Here is a 12,477-nt window from a genome sequence, read left to right on the forward strand (position 1 = left end):
CCCCATGGAGTACCTGTGGGTGTTTTGTAGCTTATTAAACTATAATCGTGGGGCTATAATTATAGTGGATTTGCCATGATGTCTGATTGCTAGAAAACAGATTCCATTTAAATGAATAAAAAAGGAATAGAAAATCTTCAGAATGACGTACTTCTATCTAAATGAAATGCTCTATGAAAAATTATTTCTCTTCTAAAAATGACAAATAAATTATAATAATCTATCACTTAAACATTTATTAATATTTATCATAGAGGCATGAATATAGTATCTTGAAATTAAAATGTGTTAGAGATTCACAAATTTCAGGGTAAGAAGGGACCTTAAAAATTACCTAGTCAATCCCTGTTATTTTAAAAATGAGAAGAATGAAGACTAGAAAGTGACTTGTTTAGTCAAAGTACTAATTAGTGGTAAAACTTTTACCAAAACTCATATTTCTCATTTAACAATCTATTGTGCAGGGCTATTCATCTTTATTTATGGATCTTGTTTCAATAGTTTGAGATCATATGTGGAAAATATGCTAATGAGCTTACTTTGTTAGAGTAGGAAAATAACCCTAGGTTGGGGACAAACATGTTTTGGTGAGTAAAATATGAATAGAAGCTTAGTGCTTTTGCCTTAGATCAAAAAATACTTTCATGAACCTTAGCACAATGCCTGACCCCTTCAAGGTGCTTAATAAATGTTTATTGTCTGACTGATCCCTAAAATATGTTACTAATAGAAATATAAAGGATCAAGTATAATTTCTAAATATATAAAGTAGCCAAAAAATAAAAACTAATTGTTCTTATGAGAAAAATAATAAAATATTAACAACTATATGAAAGGGCACTCTGAATCACTACTAATGAGAAATCTGAAATATAAAGAACTCTGAAGTTTTACCTCACTTTACAAATTGTGGGATTTTAAAAAATGGCTGTCATTAAATTTGAAAGGTTTATGGGAAAAGCCACAATATTATGTTGGTAGAAGCTGTCAATTGATCTAATTGTTCTGGAATTACAGTTTGGGATATTATAAAAATCTAACCAAAAAATTATACCATTTAAGGAAAAGATACCACTGTTAGACAAAACCTCTGAGGAGGTCTAAGATAGGAAGTTAGGCTACACATATACCGATATTCTTAAAGCAGTTATGTTCCTAGTTGCAAAGGATTGGAAATGAAGTAGAGATATATCAATTGAGGAATGGACAAACCAAAAGTAATGGGTTCTTACTGTACATATTATATGTTAACTAAGAATTTACCATTGGAATTCAACATTATCAGTTTAGAGAAGCAATAGAAAACATATGAAAAGATGCAAAATGAAATGAGAGGAACCTAAATAAAACAAACCCTACGTAGTATCAACAAAAATTTAAATGATAAAACAACAGCAAAATGATAATTTTTTCATTATAGTGATCAAATATGGCTCCAAATATGGGAGAGGGAAAAAATCCCTTCTTTCAGTGGTGAGAAGCTTTCAGTTTGGTACATGGCATATGCTGTTGAACTTGTTTCATGAGTTTTGGTGAATTATTTTTTTTTCCTTCTCTGACTTCATGGTAGTAATAGGGGATGACTAGGGAGGGAAGAGGGAAATATGTATACATGCGTGTATGTATGTGTTATGCATGCATCCACATATGAATGCTTACATATATGGATATACACATACATGGATTGTGTTAAACATACAAGCATTTATAAACACAAACATATATAGCTATGTACATATGTATTTATGTATATAAAGAGATGAAGGTATTATGAAAATTAATGAATATAACAATTCTCAATGAAAGAAAGTGAAGTTAAGAGAGTATAAGTGCTGTATGACTAACAAGCTTGAAACAATTTTGGTAAGAGGGGGATAAAACATTAAATTAGCTATTGTCATTCCAAATGTGAGATTTTTGTCAATGATCATCAAATTGATGCATGACTGTAGGAAATAAAATCTATCTACAAAGACAGTCTAATTTTCAAAGGAACAAGAAAACATAAAGATGTTGTAGATGAATGGAAAGATCACACTCAGTTTGGGATGGGCATACAACCCAGGATGACAAGAAACATTATGTCATAGGAAGTTTAGCCATCTTACTTCACAAGAGTTGATGATGTACCCACATGACATATAATGGTCCCAATAAAGGGACCACCGTGAAAGTAGCATTGGCTTATACATCAATATACATTAGAGGTGATAAAATGGAGAAGTTTTACAAAAATGAAACAGACAAAAGAAGACAAATAAAATCCCCAAGATCTTTCTGTATTGAAACATTGAAAGTTGAAAATTGCAATGTGAGGATGTACACAATAGATAGCATTTTAGTTCACTTCCAATTCAGATTCTGTGAGGACAAGGCTTGGCTCATAGTATCAGCTTAAGAGATATTGATCGACTAATCTTGGGAAACAAAATTGTAGAATGTAAAGGTCTACTCGAATACTTCATCAATTGGAGCATAGTTCTACTGAAATATTCACATAAAAGATTGATTATTTTTGGCCAACTGAGACTCTTACATCATGTAGATGTTCCTCAATACTATTGGCACTCTCTATATAAAGCCAAGTATGGCCAAGAAATAGAATTAACATATAGAATAAGAATAAACTTAGAATTTATTAGAATGAATGATGTGACTGGAGGAACTTTTCAAATTTGTGATCTTCCTCCAAATTACCCTCATGACAATAGAAATTGATCTTCAGGAAGGTAACATCCAATGAAATGCTAGCCTTCAGCAGTTCTACTTCTGTTTGTAGATAACTTGTGTATGCCCTGTCTACTTCTTTTAAAACTTCTCTGTCAGCCACCATTGACAGTATATACAACAGAGAAAAAATAAGTTGAAAAACATGATTCAGGATTCATAAATGGAAGAGATAAAAGACTTACTATTCTGATAGCTTACAAATCTATATCCTGAATACTTTCCTGTAGAATAGAGTTTGAAAATGTTGTACCTCGCAAATAATGAAAAACATCACAAAAATGAAATTAAGTGAGAAACTGTTTTTTTTTTATTATTATAAGGTTATAGACAGCACTGACAGAGAATTGAAATGCCAAATAGTTCAATCCCTTTATTTTTCAGATGAGAAAAATCACCTCAAGAGGTAAAGTAGCTTGCCTGAGGTCCAAAGGTTGTCAGTGGCAGAGTCAGGATGAAAGCTCAGGCTCTCACACTTCAAATTCAGTATTCTTTCCAAAGCAAAATGCTGCTTCCTATGTAATTTATTTCTGAATCAGTTGTCAGTGTATCACCAGACTATTTTCTACTGAGGGCAAAGGTCAAAATCAGCATCAAATTAGAAGAAAGGACAAAGATCAGAAGACACTGAACCTAATTTCAAAAGCTCCAACCTGAGATATTTTGAAGTGGCGTTCATTGACACTGAAAAATGGGATATAGGTGAAGGAAAAGATGTTGATTTCTGGCTGTTGCCGTTTTTATTAAGCATTAACTGATGTAAAGCAATTGTCACTAAAAGGTTGTCAAACAAACCTAGGGAAAAATAACTGACCCAGCAAATACTTGCCCCCTTGATAAGCAGAGAGACATGGCAGTTCATGGAAACTTGACAAATTCGTACAGATTGGTAAAATGTGAGGAAGATGAAAGATTATAAACAGGATCACTTAACTAAAGATTAAGTAGGGATTGGTGAGTAGTCCTTCCAAAATGTTGATGTGACATAACACTCAACAGGATTATCTTAATAGCAATTCTGGAAGAAAATAGGAGAAACATAATAAATGGGCAATAGGTGAAAAATTGCCAGGTTTCTGTATAGCAATCAATTTTCATCATTACTAACATCAGATTCACCACTGTCTCTTAAAACTCTAATCTTGAGAGAGAGAACAGAACTGCGAGTCCGGCCAGCAGCGGGTTTTTCGAGCTCTCCGCCACCCCTGCCTGCAGTAGCAAGCAGAGCCAGACCGCCAGCTCTATGGCGGGTTGGAACGCCTACATCGACAACCTCATGGTGGACGGAACCTGTAAGGATGCGGCCATAGTCGGCTACAAGGGTTCGCCCTCCGTCTGGGCCGCCACCCTGCCACCCGGGAAAACCTTCGCAAATATCACGCCAGCTGAAGTAGCTGTATTGGGGGGCAAAGATCGTTCAATTTTCTTCGTAAATGGGCTGACACTTGGGGGCCAGAAATGTTCAGTGATCAGAGATTCGCTGCTGCTAGATGGAGAGTACACCATGGACCTTTGCATGAAGAGCACTGGGGGTGCTCCCACCTAAAACCTCACTGTTACCATGACTGCCAAGATGCTAGTCCTGTTGATGGGGAAAGAAGGTATCCATGGAGGAATGATCAACAAGAAGTGTTATGAAATGGCTTCCCACCTTCGACGCTCTCAATACTGACCCTCCCTGTCCTCCCTTCTTCCCCAAGGCTTCTGCACCATTTCCCTCACCATTTTTTTGTGGGGGGCATTCCACTACATACTTGTTCCTGCCAAAACTACACCTGGGGGGGCACGTTGGATGGACAGGTGCCCCCTCCCCCTTTTCCTTCTGAACCTCTTTCCTGTGTGTAGTTGGGAAGATTTTTTTTTTTTTGAAAAAATTTTTGTTGTTTTTTTTTTTTCCTGGAAACATATTGGAATATGAATAAAAGATTCTACTAATAAAAAAAAAACTTTAATCTCGAATGGTAGACAGATGAGGTAGAAATAACAGATTTTATCCTCAATACAACATAGTCTATATGTAGATCTGATCCTCTCTTTATTGCCTTTTTTTGGGGGGGAGAGTGGATGATAATAAGACTAGCCTTCTTATGTAATTGATCTCCAATCTATATAGCTACTCTCTGATCTCTGAAAAATTTTCATGAGAATAATTTGTACTTGAATCAATCAATCAACAACTATTTACTAAGGACTTACTATGTCCTGGGCACTTGGGTCACAAATACAAAAGTATAACAGTCCCTTCCCTCAAGGAGCTTAGCCAATGGTCAATAAAGATATATTAAATGACAACTCTGTTCCAGGTAATTTGGTAAGGAATGGGAATAAATATATGAAAAGAGAGCCCATCCCTGAATTAAAAGTGCTTATGATCTAATGTGGGGAGATAACACACAAGAGAAAGCTGAAAAGGGGAAGGGAGGTACCTTGTGTGATGGCATAGTGGAGAAGTCAGTTCCCAAAATAGTGCAGGCAGGTAAGAAATGAAATGTTCTGAGCTGACTCCCCTCCTTAAATGGAGGGCTTGGAGTATGTGGTTCCACTTTCAATCAGAGAGGGGAGGGTAGAGATGAGGTGTGAGTACCAAGGCTGATAGAATCTTGCAGGATATCAATATTTTCCCAAGAATTGTCTTCCTAGGGCATTATAGAGAAGTCAAATATATCCCATAGTAGTGCAGTCAGGAGGGAAATGACTTTATAATAAAATCAGAGGAAGCAAAAGGTAGCCAAATAAAATAATAGACAAAGCAGTTTTGGGAAGAAGGAATTAGCAGCCTGGAGATCAGGAAAACTGATGTAAAAAGGCAAAGTTTCATTCAAACCTTGATTGAAATTAGTGTTTTCTAAGAGTTAGGGTTATGAGGGTGTGTATTTATTTATTTGCATTTTGGAGCAGGGAGGGCAGGGCAATTGGGGTTAAGTGACTTGCCCAAGGTCACATGGATAGCAAGTTAAGTGTCTGAGGCAGAATTTGAACTCAGTTCCTCTGATTCCAGGGCAATTGCTCTATTCACTGTGGCCTCCTAGACACCCCTGAGAGCATGTATTTAAAGACAGGAGTTGCCCCATGCAAAGTCATAGAAATGGAATATGGACTGTCAGTTTAACTCAATTATATAGTGTATGTGAATGGAAATACTGTATACTTAGGTTAGAAAGATAGTTTAGACCAGGTTGTAAACAACATGTCCATCAGAGGACTTTTTGTTTAATCTTTTATGGAATAAAAAGCCACTGGAATTTATAGAGTAGGACATTGACATGATCAGAAATGATTTAGGAAAATCACACTGGTAGATTTTAAGGTTTGGGATGGAGAGAAATTTGAGGCATATTCCACTTCACTCACAACTCACTTCTCTAGACTTCTCTTCCTTCACCGTACTAAATGCCTGCCACTGTAAGGAAATCTTTATTCCTGAAGTCCCACTCTGTATTTAGATTGGCAACTGCTTGCCTGGGTCACGATTTTAGCAAGATTATGGTCAAGTTCAAGTTCACTCAACATGAAATCTGAACTTCTTTGTCTACCCCTCAAAACCTACTCCCTCTCCACGTACAGGTACCTTTCCTCTCCCCATTTTGTGTTCTTGTCTATATGTTGTCTTCTCACATAAGAATGTAAGCCCTTTGAGGACAGGAATTATCTTGCTTGCATATGTTTGTATCACCCGAGAATTCTGCCCAGTGACTAGCTCATCGCAAGGATTCCTTTACATGTCTTTTGCTTATTTATTAGTCTATGACTTGAAATTATTCTTTGTCTTAATCTGAAAGCACAAGTTCCTTGGTTGGGCACTAAAAGTATGCTATGAACTTGTCTAAGAATGGAAGAGGAGAGAGTGTGCAGGATAGATTACATTTGGAAGATAATGCAGTCATTTCCCCAGAATTAATATTCTCCAAGTTATATTCTGCTTTATGGATGTGAATAGTGAAGCATCACTATCTTCAAAATTTCGAGTGATCCAAAGGGTAATAAATGTGTTTGTTGTTTGTTCTGGTGACTACTATGAACCCTTTACATGTTTCATGAACACTCTAAGGTAAGAGGACTAAAGACAGAATGCTTTTCATTTTGCTGGATTGAATGATGACACGACACTAGGATCTATCTTTCCATTTATTTGCACGTTTTATGTATTCTGGTTTGATTTATATTCAGAAGATATTTGTGGATATGTCTTAGATCCTCCTATTAAATTCTTGGACATTGGACAAATCTCATATTTTAAAGATATATTAGTCATAAGTAATTTGCAACATACAAGCAGTAATAGCTTTTGCAGAAGAAGTGTCATATAGGATATAATTTTGTAAACATATGTTCAGAGCAGATGTTGTGCTCATGTGAGGAGTTAGAAGGAAGGATAACATGTGCAGGGCAAAAACTACCCATGTATCCACTGAATATTAAAAGATCTAAAGGTGGACCTCTCTGCTGTGTGTATGTATGTATGTATGTATGTATGTATGTATGTATGTGTAGAGATGAGAAGAAGTTGAAACAGAAACACACATTTATACAGCGGGAGAAGAAAACCAAGATTTATTGAAGGAGAGAAAAGGTTAGGATAGAAATATATAGAGAGAATTAATTTACAGAGTCAAAGATTTAAAACAGGATGGAAACTGAAGAATCATCCAGTGACTAAATTCTAAGACATATGCCTCATTTCATATGTAACATAATTGAGACCCCAAGAAATTAAGATATTTTAACAAGTTCAAATAAGTTTAATAAGTGTGAGATGGACAAACTCATAAGCAATAAGTTTTTAATGTAAAATTCCAGAGTGTTGAGGTATTGTTTTCTGGGGGGGGATATGAGGGAGATGTCTCACATGTTGTAATGGTAATCAGAATTTGAAGATCTTCCCTGCCCCTTAATAGGCCTAGGGGAATTTGAAAACCTTCCCTGCTTTGAAAGTAAACTTTGTGCCCTAATAGGCTGAATGTAGTCACATGGAGCCTGTGGTAGGAGGAGTTTGCTAACGGGCGGAACAGAGCACTCAGGAATCGGGGATCCAGAATCAGAGAAATGGGGGGAGAGAGAAATGTTCAGGCAAAGAGTTAGATTTGTGAGAAAATATTGATCTTATATTTGTTTGTGGGAAGGTTAAGGATGCTGTGGCTCTCTGTGTTGTTATGGCTTATTTGCTACTAATATGGCTTCTTTGCTAATATGATAGAATCAGCTTACTGATTTTGGGTTTTCTGGTATATGAATAAAAGTTTCGCTTCTATATTCTATATGAAAAGTCTGCTTTATTTTGTGATAAAGCAAAATGCAGAAATATTTATAGTCATGGTCAATGCTGCAAATATTTCATTGGCACTATCATGTTTAGGTGATCTCTGTTTAGATAAGCTTATTGGTTAGAAAATTCAAGAGCTTCAATTTGATGGCCTTAAGACTAGTGACTGAATTTGAGTTTGAGGGAATTGCCTATTTTCAACTCACCGTCAGTACTATTGGACATTAATTAGGGCCTACTCACTGGAGCCAGAGAAGTGAAAACCAGGAAAGGGATTGGATATTTTTTGAAATATTACTGTGATCAATATCTTTGTTTTTAGCAAAAAACAGAAAAAAAATTATTGTATTCCATTGATTGAGTCATGAATATTTGAGGTCATATTAATGATTATGAAATCAAAATTTTCTCCTTCTAAATAAAAAAAAAATTATCTGTGCTTTTAGATGTAGCTTCTCCCTAAAGACAAAACAAACAATGAGTCATTAGATTGTTAGCTCCTTGAGGACAGGAACTGTCTTTTACTTCTTTTTTCTATCCTCAGCACTTAGCACAATGCCTGGCAAATAATAGATGTTTAATAAGTGTTTATTTACTGACTAAATGAATGTAGCCATTATTAATTTTAAAATCTACATTAAGCATAATCTAAACATATCTACTAATATCTCACAAGTTTTCTGCATCTCTTTTTGAAATAATGTATATTTTGTTTTAAAAGAAAATTGTAAAAAAACATTCTTTTTAAAGAATCTGTATTACCTAAGGAATAACTAATGAAATTCTCAAATACTAGTATTCCAGTAATAATGTTTAATGGTTAGGAATTAATCATCTAGTAGTTCTTGGATTTTTAGCACTATTATGTGAATTTTCATTGTACTGATTTCTGTGTTTCTAGTCACAATTACAAAATACTGCTGGTCAATATGTATATATATAGATATAGATATAGATATATAGAGATAGATAGAGATAGATAGATAGATAGATAGATAGATAGATAGATAGATAGATAGATAGATAGATGATAGATAGATCAGTGCATCTTTAAATATTTACCAGTTAGTACTTCAGTTAATTAAAATTGTGAAGCATTCTGCCTTTGTTAGGCAAATAGCTGCTAACTGAGAAACAAGGTATGGAAAAGTTCTTACATCCAATGAAGCTATATATGTCATATTAAAACTTGATTGAGGCACGTAGGCTGTGCAGGCCCGTGGTGGTGGGAACACAGGCGCAGTGTGGCAAGGCCCAGACCAGAAGCATAGGAGGCTAGAGGGCTCAGTGCTGGAGGTGAGATGGTGGCACAGGGTTGGCTGCAGGCTCAGGGAGCCTGAAAGTGCCCCAGCGATGGGGGGAGGGGCTGCATCAGAGGTGGTGGTTGAGGAAAGGGGGAGCACTGCCTCCAGGATAGGTGTAAAGACTACCTCCCAGTTGGACATGTTTCATTGCTTTTAAACTTCCTTTAAAAAAGTTTTGGGGGTGGCTAAGTGGCGTAGTGAGTAAGAGCACCGGCCCCAGACTTGGGAGGACCCGGGATTGGTTCTGGCCTCAGATACTTAGCACCCACACACAAAAAAAAAACCTGGCTGTTTAACCTTGGGCAAGTTACTTAACAGCAATTGTTTAAAAAAAAAAGGAAAAAAAAGTTTTGAAGACAAACTTGCCCCAGAAAATTCTTTTCCCCTTTGGTTCTTGTTAAGAAGATGTGAGAACAGAACGAAGAGTTTGGATTGGTCATCTATTTAACATACACCCAGCGCTATTACAAACCAGAGGAATGGCCAGAGGCTTTTCCTTAGTTAAAGATTTTTAAAGTTGGACACCAGGTGCCCAATGACAACACAATATTTTAAATTCAGATGTGCCTCGAACAGATTCTTGAAAGAAAATCAAGATAATGACAAACTTTTTTGGAGTCCACTCTATACATGGTTTAAACATAACAGATCATCTTATTTTCTGGTATTTGATTGATGTTCAAAACATTAAACCAAATGATGCAATAAAATTGTTCAATAGATAATGAGCACATGCTAAGACCTCCAGCATGGACCAATGAGAAAGAATGATGGTACTTTAAGGTCAGACCATTTTGAAGAATCATCATTTATGGAAAGGATAAACTTTTACAACACCCATGAAGCTCATTATCACAGACCCAGATGGTCCCGAGACTTCCACTCCCAGCCCCAAGAAGACTTCCACTACCAGTGCCATGAGTTCCACTCTCAAATCCAAGACTTTTAATCCCATGAAAGAGAATTTCATTCACAACCACAAGATTTCTACCAGTCATCAAGGAAACACCAACAGAGACAGAATTACTCTTGCAAAAATGTGGGAACCATACCCCTTTGCCTCCTCCAGGTACACCTAGAGAGGACTGTTCTCAGAGCAGATACACTTGGAATCTAAAACTTAATTATAATTTGCCTCCTTAGAACAACAGACAGAAACCTGTTATGATGGACTATATTTTCCAGACCAATGAGGAACAGATATGTAGAAATCACATGGGAAAAAATAGTTAGCATGACGTCTGGTCAGGCCAAATCAAGGGAAGGTAGCCATCTCTTTTTTTGCTTTCCCAGGCAAGGTTAGGGAGAAATTTTTTTTTTACCACTTTGCTGATGGGGTTGAAGTTTGTTTGAAGGTGAATTTTTTTAAAATTCTGTGTTATACCTGAAATTTTAAAAACAAGATGGCGCTTAGGATTTAGACCAATGAGCAAAGAGTCTCCACTGAATATTATCAAAAATTAACATTCATATCTAGATTTGTTAGTTAAACTTTGTTTTGTTATTTTGTCGACATTTGTAAATTGTCTTTATTATGTTTACTTACTGATCTATTGTCACTAATACCATTTTTCTCCTTATTTTCAGAATTCAGATTACAGTGTGCCTAAGAGACAATCTCCTTAGAGTTAGGCCTGTGGGGGATGTTCTGGCAGGGCCTCCAAGAGTGGCTGCTGGGTTAGCGCCCAGGATGACAAGTCCAGGAGTGTGAGTTGGTCACTTTACCCAGAAATACTCAGTATATTTTGACTGTTTGTGCTAACCACACCTGTTAGTAAAAGAGAAAAATGAACCAAAGTTTATGGGAGAAAATACATTTCCTAACATACCTGACACTTGTCATTGGCAGGGGATGACAGTGTGGTATAGTGGATAAGGTGCCCTAGTCTTGATATCAAGAAGGTCGGAGTTCACATCCAGGTCAAGCACTTAATGTGTGACCCTTGACAGTAACCTAACTCCCCTGGGCCTCAGTTTCCTCATCTTTAAAATGAGGGTGTTGGAATCAGTAACTTCAATAGACCCTTCTAACTCTGAACCTGTGGTCCTAGTGGGTCACCCTAAACAAATAACAAAATCAGAAATCATAAGATTATTTGTCAAAGAGGAAAAAGAAGTCTGAAAGTGAAATTAGATATTGCTAAAAGAATGTTCCTGTCTGACTTAAGTCTAGCCAGTGCCTTTCTTCACTGCAGGGATATCCCACCAGGTGGCAGCTTCTTTTGGGCTCCCTTCTCTTTATATGTTTTGAATTAGTCTCTTAAAACTTATGTGGTCAGGTAGCACAGCAAGTAAGGGCACTGGCTCTACTGTCAGGATGACTTGTGGATCGAATCTGGGCTCAGACACTTAGCACCCACCCAGAAACACCTGGCCGTGTAACCTTGAGCAAGTTACTTAACCCCAATTGCTTAGGGGTGGCCAGGTGGCTCAGCAAGTAAGAGCACCAGCTCCAGTTTTGGGATGACCTGGATCAAATCCGGGCTCAGATACTTAGCACCACACCCAGAAATAACTGGCTGTGTAACCTTGAGCAAGTTACTTAACCCCTGTTGCTTTAAAAAAAAAAACTTATGTGGTCACAGCACTGACAAAATTAGAGCTAATTTTGTATCCGGTTCATTTTAAATTGGTAGCCTCAGGATGAAATTCAGGGGTGGCTCTAACCTCATCAGGAGCTCATCTTCTGTTTCTGTCCTAAAACATATTTCTCCTAGTCTTAGGCACAGCATTAACCCCATCCATCAGATGGGGACCCTGGCCTGTATCCTCGTAGCTTCTTATATGGTAGTGGGCCTTGGGCCTGCGGTAGTATGCTAGGTGAAGAGATAGAAAGGTCCTTGCAGGCCATTTTGTAATTTTACAGGTGAGGAAACTGAAGCCCAGGGAGCTGAAGGGACTTTCCCCAATACATACAGGGAGTAATCATCAAAGGTGGTTTGTAAACCCAGGTCCTCTGACCCTGGAGCCAGTGCTTGTTCATTCTACTGTGCCAAGCTACCTCCCACTCAGTTAACTTCTAGACCCATTTGCTCCTCTATAAAATGAGGTTAATCATACTTGCCCCCTCCCTCCCAGACCCACTTAGCGATCTCTTATCTCAAATGCTTTGTAAATCATAAAGAGCTACATAGATGGTATGTCCTGGCCAGTCTCTTCTGGCTCCTGAATCATGTTGACTGTAGA

The 12,477-nt window shown here is 37.1% G+C and overlaps 2 pseudogenes; both read left to right on the forward strand.

Moving 5' to 3' along the window:
• Positions 1 to 3,955: 3,955 nt before the first annotated feature.
• LOC138158374 (profilin-1 pseudogene) lies at positions 3,956 to 4,664 on the forward strand (annotated as a pseudogene).
• Positions 4,665 to 6,650: 1,986 nt separating this feature from the next.
• On the forward strand, positions 6,651 to 10,524 carry LOC138158321 (RNA/RNP complex-1-interacting phosphatase-like; annotated as a pseudogene).
• Positions 10,525 to 12,477: the final 1,953 nt, after the last annotated feature.

The sequence above is a fragment of the Petaurus breviceps genome, unplaced genomic scaffold (assembly GCF_028583685.1).
Source record: "Petaurus breviceps papuanus isolate PSGF00001 unplaced genomic scaffold, PetGlider_PUasm1.0 174, whole genome shotgun sequence".
NCBI classification, from domain to species: Eukaryota; Metazoa; Chordata; class Mammalia; order Diprotodontia; family Petauridae; genus Petaurus; species Petaurus breviceps.